The sequence below is a fragment of the Sinohyriopsis cumingii genome, chromosome 10, assembly GCF_028554795.1.
Source record: "Sinohyriopsis cumingii isolate HCF-2022 chromosome 10, ASM2855479v2, whole genome shotgun sequence".
Taxonomy (NCBI): domain Eukaryota; kingdom Metazoa; phylum Mollusca; class Bivalvia; order Unionida; family Unionidae; genus Sinohyriopsis; species Sinohyriopsis cumingii.
In genome coordinates, this window is record NC_142970.1 from 22878879 (window position 1) to 22890629 (window position 11751).

The window sequence follows — 11751 nt, forward strand, 5'->3', positions numbered from 1 at the left end:
GTTTTCGAATGGTGCAGACAGGAGCTAGAATCCAAACCTACTTACAGAGCATTATGGAGTTTTCGAATGGTGCAGACAGGAGCTAGAATCCAAACCTACTTACAGAGCATTATGGAGTTTTCGAATGGTGCAGACAGGAGCTAGAATCCAAACCTACTTACAGAGCATTATGGAGTTTTCGAATGGTGCAGACAGGAGCTAGAATCCAAACCTACTTACAGAGCATTATGGAGTTTTCGAATGGTGCAGACAGGAGCTAGAATCCAAACCTACTTACAGAGCATTATGGAGTTTTCGAATGGTGCAGACAGGAGCTAGAATCCAAACCTACTTACAGAGCATTATGGAGTTTTCGAATGGTGCAGACAGGAGCTAGAATCCAAACCTCCTTACAGAGCATTATGGAGTTTTCGAATGGTGCAGACAGGAGCTAGAATCCAAACCTCCTTTACAGAGCATTATGGAGTTTTCGAATGGTGCAGACAGGAGCTAGAATCCAAACCTCCTTACAGAGCATTATGGAGTTTTCGAATGGTGCAGACAGGAGCTAGAATCCAAACCTCCTTACAGAGCATTATGGAGTTTTCGAATGGTGCAGACAGGAGCTAGAATCCAAACCTCCTTACAGAGCATTATGGAGTTTTCGAATGGTGCAGACAGGAGCTAGAATCCAAACCTACTTACAGAGCATTATGGAGTTTTCGAATGGTGCAGACAGGAGCTAGAATCCAAACCTACTTACAGAGCATTATGGAGTTTTCGAATGGTGCAGACAGAGCTAGAATCCAAACCTACTTACAGAGCATTATGGAGTTTTCGAATGGTGCAGACAGGAGCTCGAATCCAAACCTACTTACAGAGCATTATGGAGTTTTCGAATGGTGCAGACAGGAGCTAGAATCCAAACCTACTTACAGAGCATTATGGAGTTTTCGAATGGTGCAGACAGGAGCTAGAATCCAAACCTCCTTACAGAGCATTATGGAGTTTTTCGAATGGTGCAGACAGGAGCTCGAATCCAAACCTCCTTACAGAGCATTATGGAGTTTTCGAATGGTGCAGACAGGAGCTCGAATCCAAACCTCCTTACAGAGCATTATGGAGTTTTCGAATGGTGCAGACAGGAGCTCGAATCCAAACCTCCTTACAGAGCATTATGGAGTTTTCGAATGGTGCAGACAGGAGCTCGAATCCAAACCTCCTTACAGAGCATTATGGAGTTTTCGAATGGTGCAGACAGGAGCTCGAATCCAAACCTCCTTACAGAGCATTATGGAGTTTTCGAATGGTGCAGACAGGAGCTCGAATCCAAACCTCCTTACAGAGCATTATGGAGTTTTCGAATGGTGCAGACAGGAGCTCGAAATCCAAACCTCCTTACAGAGCATTATGGAGTTTTCGAATGGTGCGGACAGGAGCTCGAATCCAAACCTCCTTACAGAGCATTATGGAGTTTTCGAATGGTGCGGACAGGAGCTCGAATCCAAACCTCCTTACAGAGCATTATGGAGTTTTCGAATGGTGCGGACAGGAGCTCGAATCCAAACCTCCTTACAGAGCATTATGGAGTTTTCGAATGGTGCAGACAGGAGCTCGAATCCAAACCTCCTTACAGAGCATTATGGAGTTTTCGAATGGTGCAGACAGGAGCTCGAATCCAAACCTCCTTACAGAGCATTATGGAGTTTTCGAATGGTGCAGACAGGAGCTCGAATCCAAACCTCCTTACAGAGCATTATGGAGTTTTCGAATGGTGCAGACAGGAGCTCGAATCCAAACCTCCTTACAGAGCATTATGGAGTTTTCGAATGGTGCAGACAGGAGCTCGAATCCAAACCTCCTTACAGAGCATTATGGAGTTTTCGAATGGTGCAGACAGGAGCTCGAATCCAAACCTCCTTACAGAGCATTATGGAGTTTTCGAATGGTGCAGACAGGAGCTCGAATCCAAACCTCCTTACAGAGCATTATGGAGTTTTCGAATGGTGCAGACAGGAGCTCGAATCCAAACCTCCTTACAGAGCATTATGGAGTTTTCGAATGGTGCAGACAGGAGCTCGAATCCAAACCTCCTTACAGAGCATTATGGAGTTTTCGAATGGTGCAGACAGGAGCTCGAATCCAAACCTCCTTACAGAGCATTATGGAGTTTTCGAATGGTGCAGACAGGAGCTCGAATCCAAACCTCCTTACAGAGCATTATGGAGTTTTCGAATGGTGCAGACAGGAGCTCGAATCCAAACCTCCTTACAGAGCATTATGGAGTTTTCGAATGGTGCAGACAGGAGCTCGAATCCAAACCTCCTTACAGAGCATTATGGAGTTTTCGAATGGTGCAGACAGGAGCTCGAATCCAAACCTCCTTACAGAGCATTATGGAGTTTTCGAATGGTGCAGACAGGAGCTCGAATCCAAACCTCCTTACAGAGCATTATGGAGTTTTCGAATGGTGCAGACAGGAGCTAGAATCCAAACCTCCTTACAGAGCATTATGGAGTTTTCGAATGGTGCAGACAGGAGCTAGAATCCAAACCTCCTTACAGAGCATTATGGAGTTTTCGAATGGTGCAGACAGGAGCTAGAATCCAAACCTCCTTACAGAGCATTATGGAGTTTTCGAATGGTGCAGACAGGAGCTAGAATCCAAACCTGCTTACAGAGCATTATGGAGTTTTCGAATGGTGCAGACAGGAGCTAGAATCCAAACCTGCTTACAGAGCATTATGGAGTTTTCGAATGGTGCAGACAGGAGCTAGAATCCAAACCTGCTTACAGAGCAGTTATGGAGTTTTCGAATGGTGCAGACAGGAGCTAGAATCCAAACCTGCTTACAGAGCATTATGGAGTTTTCGAATGGTGCAGACAGGAGCTAGAATCCAAACCTGCTTACAGAGCATTATGGAGTTTTCGAATGGTGCAGACAGGAGCTAGAATCCAAACCTGCTTACAGAGCATTATGGAGTTTTCGAATGGTGCAGACAGGAGCTAGAATCCAAACCTGCTTACAGAGCATTATGGAGTTTTCGAATGGTGCAGACAGGAGCTAGAATCCAAACCTGCTTACAGAGCATTATGGAGTTTTCGAATGGTGCAGACAGGAGCTAGAATCCAAACCTGCTTACAGAGCATTATGGAGTTTTCGAATGGTGCAGACAGGAGCTAGAATCCAAACCTGCTTACAGAGCATTATGGAGTTTTCGAATGGTGCAGACAGGAGCTTGAATCCAAACCTGCTTACAGAGCATTATGGAGTTTTCGAATGGTGCAGACAGGAGCTAGAATCCAAACCTACTTACAGAGCATTATGGAGTTTTCGAATGGTGCAGACAGGAGCTAGAATCCAAACCTCCTTACAGAGCATTATGGAGTTTTCGAATGGTGCAGACAGGAGCTAGAATCCAAACCTACTTACAGAGCATTATGGAGTTTTCGAATGGTGCAGACAGGAGCTAGAATCCAAACCTACTTACAGAGCATTATGGAGTTTTCGAATGGTGCAGACAGGAGCTAGAATCCAAACCTCCTTACAGAGCATTATGGAGTTTTCGAATGGTGCAGACAGGAGCTAGAATCCAAACCTCCTTACAGAGCATTATGGAGTTTTCGAATGGTGCAGACAGGAGCTCGAATCCAAACCTCCTTACAGAGCATTATGGAGTTTTCGAATGGTGCAGACAGGAGCTCGAATCCAACCTCCTTACAGAGCATTATGGAGTTTTCGAATGGTGCAGACAGGAGCTCGAATCCAAACCTCCTTACAGAGCATTATGGAGTTTTCGAATGGTGCAGACAGGAGCTCGAATCCAAACCTCCTTACAGAGCATTATGGAGTTTTCGAATGGTGCAGGACAGGAGCTCGAATCCAAACCTCCTTACAGAGCATTATGGAGTTTTCGAATGGTGCAGACAGGAGCTCGAATCCAAACCTCCTTACAGAGCATTATGGAGTTTTCGAATGGTGCGGACAGGAGCTCGAATCCAAACCTCCTTACAGAGCATTATGGAGTTTTCGAATGGTGCAGACAGGAGCTCGAATCCAAACCTCCTTACAGAGCATTATGGAGTTTTCGAATGGTGCAGGACAGGAGCTCGAATCCAAACCTCCTTACAGAGCATTATGGAGTTTTCGAATGGTGCGGACAGGAGCTCGAATCCAAACCTCCTTACAGAGCATTATGGAGTTTTCGAATGGTGCAGACAGGAGCTCGAATCCAAACCTCCTTACAGAGCATTATGGAGTTTTCGAATGGTGCAGACAGGAGCTCGAATCCAAACCTCCTTACAGAGCATTATGGAGTTTTCGAATGGTGCAGACAGGAGCTCGAATCCAAACCTCCTTACAGAGCATTATGGAGTTTTCGAATGGTGCAGACAGGAGCTCGAATCCAAACCTCCTTACAGAGCATTATGGAGTTTTCGAATGGTGCAGACAGGAGCTCGAATCCAAACCTCCTTACAGAGCATTATGGAGTTTTCGAATGGTGCAGACAGGAGCTCGAATCCAAACCTCCTTACAGAGCATTATGGAGTTTTCGAATGGTGCAGACAGGAGCTCGAATCCAAACCTCCTTACAGAGCATTATGGAGTTTTCGAATGGTGCAGACAGGAGCTCGAATCCAAACCTCCTTACAGAGCATTATGGAGTTTTCGAATGGTGCAGACAGGAGCTCGAATCCAAACCTCCTTACAGAGCATTATGGAGTTTTCGAATGGTGCAGACAGGAGCTCGAATCCAAACCTCCTTACAGAGCATTATGGAGTTTTCGAATGGTGCAGACAGGAGCTCGAATCCAAACCTCCTTACAGAGCATTATGGAGTTTTCGAATGGTGCAGACAGGAGCTCGAATCCAAACCTCCTTACAGAGCATTATGGAGTTTTCGAATGGTGCAGACAGGAGCTCGAATCCAAACCTCCTTACAGAGCATTATGGAGTTTTCGAATGGTGCAGACAGGAGCTCGAATCCAAACCTCCTTACAGAGCATTATGGAGTTTTCGAATGGTGCAGACAGGAGCTAGAATCCAAACCTCCTTACAGAGCATTATGGAGTTTTCGAATGGTGCAGACAGGAGCTAGAATCCAAACCTGCCTTACAGAGCATTATGGAGTTTTCGAATGGTGCAGACAGGAGCTAGAATCCAAACCTGCTTACAGAGCATTATGGAGTTTTCGAATGGTGCAGACAGGAGCTAGAATCCAAACCTGCTTACAGAGCATTATGGAGTTTTCGAATGGTGCAGACAGGAGCTAGAATCCAAACCTGCTTACAGAGCATTATGGAGTTTTCGAATGGTGCAGACAGGAGCTAGAATCCAAACCTGCTTACAGAGCATTATGGAGTTTTCGAATGGTGCAGACAGGAGCTAGAATCCAAACCTGCTTACAGAGCATTATGGAGTTTTCGAATGGTGCAGACAGGAGCTAGAATCCAAACCTGCTTACAGAGCATTATGGAGTTTTCGAATGGTGCAGACAGGAGCTAGAATCCAAACCTACTTACAGAGCATTATGGAGTTTTCGAATGGTGCAGACAGGAGCTAGAATCCAAACCTACTTACAGAGCATTATGGAGTTTTCGAATGGTGCAGACAGGAGCTAGAATCCAAACCTACTTACAGAGCATTATGGAGTTTTCGAATGGTGCAGACAGGAGCTAGAATCCAAACCTACTTACAGAGCATTATGGAGTTTTCGAATGGTGCAGACAGGAGCTAGAATCCAAACCTCCTTACAGAGCATTATGGAGTTTTCGAATGGTGCAGACAGGAGCTAGAATCCAAACCTACCTTACAGAGCATTATGGAGTTTTCGAATGGTGCAGACAGGAGCTAGAATCCAAACCTCCTTACAGAGCATTATGGAGTTTTCGAATGGTGCAGACAGGAGCTAGAATCCAAACCTCCTTACAGAGCATTATGGAGTTTTCGAATGGTGCAGACAGGAGCTAGAATCCAAACCTCCTTACAGAGCATTATGGAGTTTTCGAATGGTGCAGACAGGAGCTAGAATCCAAACCTCCTTACAGAGCATTATGGAGTTTTCGAATGGTGCAGACAGGAGCTAGAATCCAAACCTCCTTACAGAGCATTATGGAGTTTTCGAATGGTGCAGACAGGAGCTAGAATCCAAACCTCCTTACAGAGCATTATGGAGTTTTCGAATGGTGCAGACAGGAGCTCGAATCCAAACCTCCTTACAGAGCATTATGGAGTTTTCGAATGGTGCGGACAGGAGCTCGAATCCAAACCTCCTTACAGAGCATTATGGAGTTTTCGAATGGTGCGGACAGGAGCTCGAATCCAAACCTCCTTACAGAGCATTATGGAGTTTTCGAATGGTGCAGACAGGAGCTCGAATCCAAACCTCCTTACAGAGCATTATGGAGTTTTCGAATGGTGCAGACAGGAGCTCGAATCCAAACCTCCTTACAGAGCATTATGGAGTTTTCGAATGGTGCAGACAGGAGCTCGAATCCAAACCTCCTTACAGAGCATTATGGAGTTTTCGAATGGTGCAGACAGGAGCTCGAATCCAAACCTCCTTACAGAGCATTATGGAGTTTTCGAATGGTGCAGACAGGAGCTCGAATCCAAACCTCCTTACAGAGCATTATGGAGTTTTCGAATGGTGCAGACAGGAGCTCGAATCCAAACCTCCCTTACAGAGCATTATGGAGTTTTCGAATGGTGCAGACAGGAGCTCGAATCCAAACCTCCTTACAGAGCATTATGGAGTTTTCGAATGGTGCAGACAGGAGCTCGAATCCAAACCTCCTTACAGAGCATTATGGAGTTTTCGAATGGTGCAGACAGGAGCTCGAATCCAAACCTCCTTACAGAGCATTATGGAGTTTTCGAATGGTGCAGACAGGAGCTCGAATCCAAACCTCCTTACAGAGCATTATGGAGTTTTCGAATGGTGCAGACAGGAGCTCGAATCCAAACCTCCTTACAGAGCATTATGGAGTTTTCGAATGGTGCAGACAGGAGCTCGAATCCAAACCTCCTTACAGAGCATTATGGAGTTTTCGAATGGTGCAGACAGGAGCTCGAATCCAAACCTCCTTACAGAGCATTATGGAGTTTTCGAATGGTGCAGACAGGAGCTCGAATCCAAACCTCCTTACAGAGCATTATGGAGTTTTCGAATGGTGCAGACAGGAGCTCGAATCCAAACCTCCTTACAGAGCATTATGGAGTTTTCGAATGGTGCAGACAGGAGCTCGAATCCAAACCTCCTTACAGAGCATTATGGAGTTTTCGAATGGTGCAGACAGGAGCTAGAATCCAAACCTCCTTACAAGAGCATTATGGAGTTTTCGAATGGTGCAGACAGGAGCTAGAATCCAAACCTCCTTACAGAGCATTATGGAGTTTTCGAATGGTGCAGACAGGAGCTAGAATCCAAACTCCTTACAGAGCATTATGGAGTTTTCGAATGGTGCAGACAGGAGCTAGAATCCAAACCTACTTATAGAGCATTATGGAGTTTTCGAATGGTGCAGACAGGAGCTAGAATCCAAACCTACTTATAGAGCATTATGGAGTTTTCAAATGGTGCAGACAGGAGCTAGAATCCAAACCTACTTATAGAGCGTTATGGAGTTTTCGAATGGTGCAGACAGGAGCTAGAATCCAAACCTGCTTAGATGCTAATAGAACATTATGGAGTTTTCGAATGGTGCAGACAGGAGCTAGAATCCAAACCTACTTAGAGAGCATTATGGAGTTTTCGAATGGTGCAGACAGGAGCTAGAATCCAAACCTACTTAGAGAGCATTATGGAGTTTTCGAATGGTGCAGACAGGAGCTAGAATCCAAACCTACTTAGAGAGCATTATGGAGTTTTCGAATGGTGCAGACAGGAGCTAGAATCCAAACCTACTTAGAGAGCATTATGGAGTTTTCGAATGGTGCAGACAGGAGCTAGAATCCAAACCTACTTAGAGAGCATTATGGAGTTTTCGAATGGTGCAGACAGGAGCTAGAATCCAAACCTACTTAGAGAGCATTATGGAGTTTTCGAATGGTGCAGACAGGAGCTAGAATCCAAACCTACTTACAGAGCATTATGGAGTTTTCGAATGGTGCAGACAGGAGCTAGAATCCAAACCTACTTAGAGAGCATTATGGAGTTTTCGAATGGTGCAGACAGGAGCTAGAATCCAAACCTACTTACGAGAGCATTATGGAGTTTTCGAATGGTGCAGACAGGAGCTAGAATCCAAACCTACTTAGAGAGCATTATGGAGTTTTCGAATGGTGCAGACAGGAGCTAGAATCCAAACCTACTTACAGAGCATTATGGAGTTTTCGAATGGTGCAGACAGGAGCTAGAATCCAAACCTACTTACAGAGCATTATGGAGTTTTCGAATGGTGCAGACAGGAGCTAGAATCCAAACCTACTTACAGAGCATTATGGAGTTTTCGAATGGTGCAGACAGGAGCTAGAATCCAAACCTACTTACAGAGCATTATGGAGTTTTCGAATGGTGCAGACAGGAGCTAGAATCCAAACCTACTTACAGAGCATTATGGAGTTTTCGAATGGTGCAGACAGGAGCTAGAATCCAAACCTACTTACAGAGCATTATGGAGTTTTCGAATGGTGCAGACAGGAGCTAGAATCCAAACCTCCTTACAGAGCATTATGGAGTTTTCGAATGGTGCAGACAGGAGCTAGAATCCAAACCTCCTTACAGAGCATTATGGAGTTTTCGAATGGTGCAGACAGGAGCTAGAATCCAAACCTCCTTACAGAGCATTATGGAGTTTTCGAATGGTGCAGACAGGAGCTAGAATCCAAACCTCCTTACAGAGCATTATGGAGTTTTCGAATGGTGCAGACAGGAGCTAGAATCCAAACCTCCTTACAGAGCATTATGGAGTTTTCGAATGGTGCAGACAGGAGCTAGAATCCAAACCTACCTTACAGAGCATTATGGAGTTTTCGAATGGTGCAGACAGGAGCTAGAATCCAAACCTACTTACAGAGCATTATGGAGTTTTCGAATGGTGCAGACAGGAGCTAGAATCCAAACCTACTTACAGAGCATTATGGAGTTTTCGAATGGTGCAGACAGGAGCTAGAATCCAAACCTACTTACAGAGCATTATGGAGTTTTCGAATGGTGCAGACAGGAGCTAGAATCCAAACCTCCTTACAGAGCATTATGGAGTTTTCGAATGGTGCAGACAGGAGCTAGAATCCAAACCTCCTTACAGAGCATTATGGAGTTTTCGAATGGTGCAGACAGGAGCTAGAATCCAAACCTCCTTACAGAGCATTATGGAGTTTTCGAATGGTGCAGACAGGAGCTCGAATCCAAACCTCCTTACAGAGCATTATGGAGTTTTCGAATGGTGCAGACAGGAGCTCGAATCCAAACCTCCTTACAGAGCATTATGGAGTTTTCGAATGGTGCAGACAGGAGCTCGAATCCAAACCTCCTTACAGAGCATTATGGAGTTTTCGAATGGTGCAGACAGGAGCTCGAATCCAAACCTCCTTACAGAGCATTATGGAGTTTTCGAATGGTGCAGACAGGAGCTCGAATCCAAACCTCCTTACAGAGCATTATGGAGTTTTCGAATGGTGCGGACAGGAGCTCGAATCCAAACCTCCTTACAGAGCATTATGGAGTTTTCGAATGGTGCGGACAGGAGCTCGAATCCAAACCTCCTTACAGAGCATTATGGAGTTTTCGAATGGTGCGGACAGGAGCTCGAATCCAAACCTCCTTACAGAGCATTATGGAGTTTTCGAATGGTGCGGACAGGAGCTCGAATCCAAACCTCCTTACAGAGCATTATGGAGTTTTCGAATGGTGCGGACAGGAGCTCGAATCCAAACCTCCTTACAGAGCATTATGGAGTTTTTCGAATGGTGCAGACAGGAGCTCGAATCCAAACCTCCTTACAGAGCATTATGGAGTTTTCGAATGGTGCAGACAGGAGCTCGAATCCAAACCTCCTTACAGAGCATTATGGAGTTTTCGAATGGTGCAGACAGGAGCTCGAATCCAAACCTCCTTACAGAGCATTATGGAGTTTTCGAATGGTGCAGACAGGAGCTCGAATCCAAACCTCCTTACAGAGCATTATGGAGTTTTCGAATGGTGCAGACAGGAGCTCGAATCCAAACCTCCTTACAGAGCATTATGGAGTTTTCGAATGGTGCAGACAGGAGCTCGAATCCAAACCTCCTTACAGAGCATTATGGAGTTTTCGAATGGTGCAGACAGGAGCTCGAATCCAAACCTCCTTACAGAGCATTATGGAGTTTTCGAATGGTGCAGACAGGAGCTCGAATCCAAACCTCCTTACAGAGCATTATGGAGTTTTCGAATGGTGCAGACAGGAGCTCGAATCCAAACCTCCTTACAGAGCATTATGGAGTTTTCGAATGGTGCAGACAGGAGCTCGAATCCAAACCTCCTTACAGAGCATTATGGAGTTTTCGAATGGTGCAGACAGGAGCTCGAATCCAAACCTCCTTACAGAGCATTATGGAGTTTTCGAATGGTGCAGACAGGAGCTCGAATCCAAACCTCCTTACAGAGCATTATGGAGTTTTCGAATGGTGCAGACAGGAGCTCGAATCCAAACCTCCTTACAGAGCATTATGGAGTTTTCGAATGGTGCAGACAGGAGCTCGAATCCAAACCCTCCTTACAGAGCATTATGGAGTTTTCGAATGGTGCAGACAGGAGCTAGAATCCAAACCTCCTTACAGAGCATTATGGAGTTTTCGAATGGTGCAGACAGGAGCTAGAATCCAAACCTCCTTACAGAGCATTATGGAGTTTTCGAATGGTGCAGACAGGAGCTAGAATCCAAACCTGCCTTACAGAGCATTATGGAGTTTTCGAATGGTGCAGACAGGAGCTAGAATCCAAACCTGCTTACAGAGCATTATGGAGTTTTCGAATGGTGCAGACAGGAGCTAGAATCCAAACCTGCTTACAGAGCATTATGGAGTTTTCGAATGGTGCAGACAGGAGCTAGAATCCAAACCTGCTTACAGAGCATTATGGAGTTTTCGAATGGTGCAGACAGGAGCTAGAATCCAAACCTGCTTACAGAGCATTATGGAGTTTTCGAATGGTGCAGACAGGAGCTAGAATCCAAACCTGCTTACAGAGCATTATGGAGTTTTCGAATGGTGCAGACAGGAGCTAGAATCCAAACCTGCTTACAGAGCATTATGGAGTTTTCGAATGGTGCAGACAGGAGCTAGAATCCAAACCTGCTTACAGAGCATTATGGAAGTTTTCGAATGGTGCAGACAGGAGCTAGAATCCAAACCTGCTTACAGAGCATTATGGAGTTTTCGAATGGTGCAGACAGGAGCTAGAATCCAAACCTGCTTACAGAGCATTATGGAGTTTTCGAATGGTGCAGACAGGAGCTAGAATCCAAACCTGCTTACAGAGCATTATGGAGTTTTCGAATGGTGCAGACAGGAGCTAGAATCCAAACCTGCTTACAGAGCATTATGGAGTTTTCGAATGGTGCAGACAGGAGCTAGAATCCAAAACCTACTTACAGAGCATTATGGAGTTCCTCGAATGGTGCAGACAGGAGGCTAGAATCCAAACCTACTTACAGAGCATTATGAGTTTTCGAATGGTATGAACTAATATAGACAAGACAGGAGTAGAATCCAAACCTCCTTACTAGAGCATTAATGGAGATTTCGAATGGTGCAGACAGGCGCTCGAATTCCAAACCTGCCTTACAGAGCAT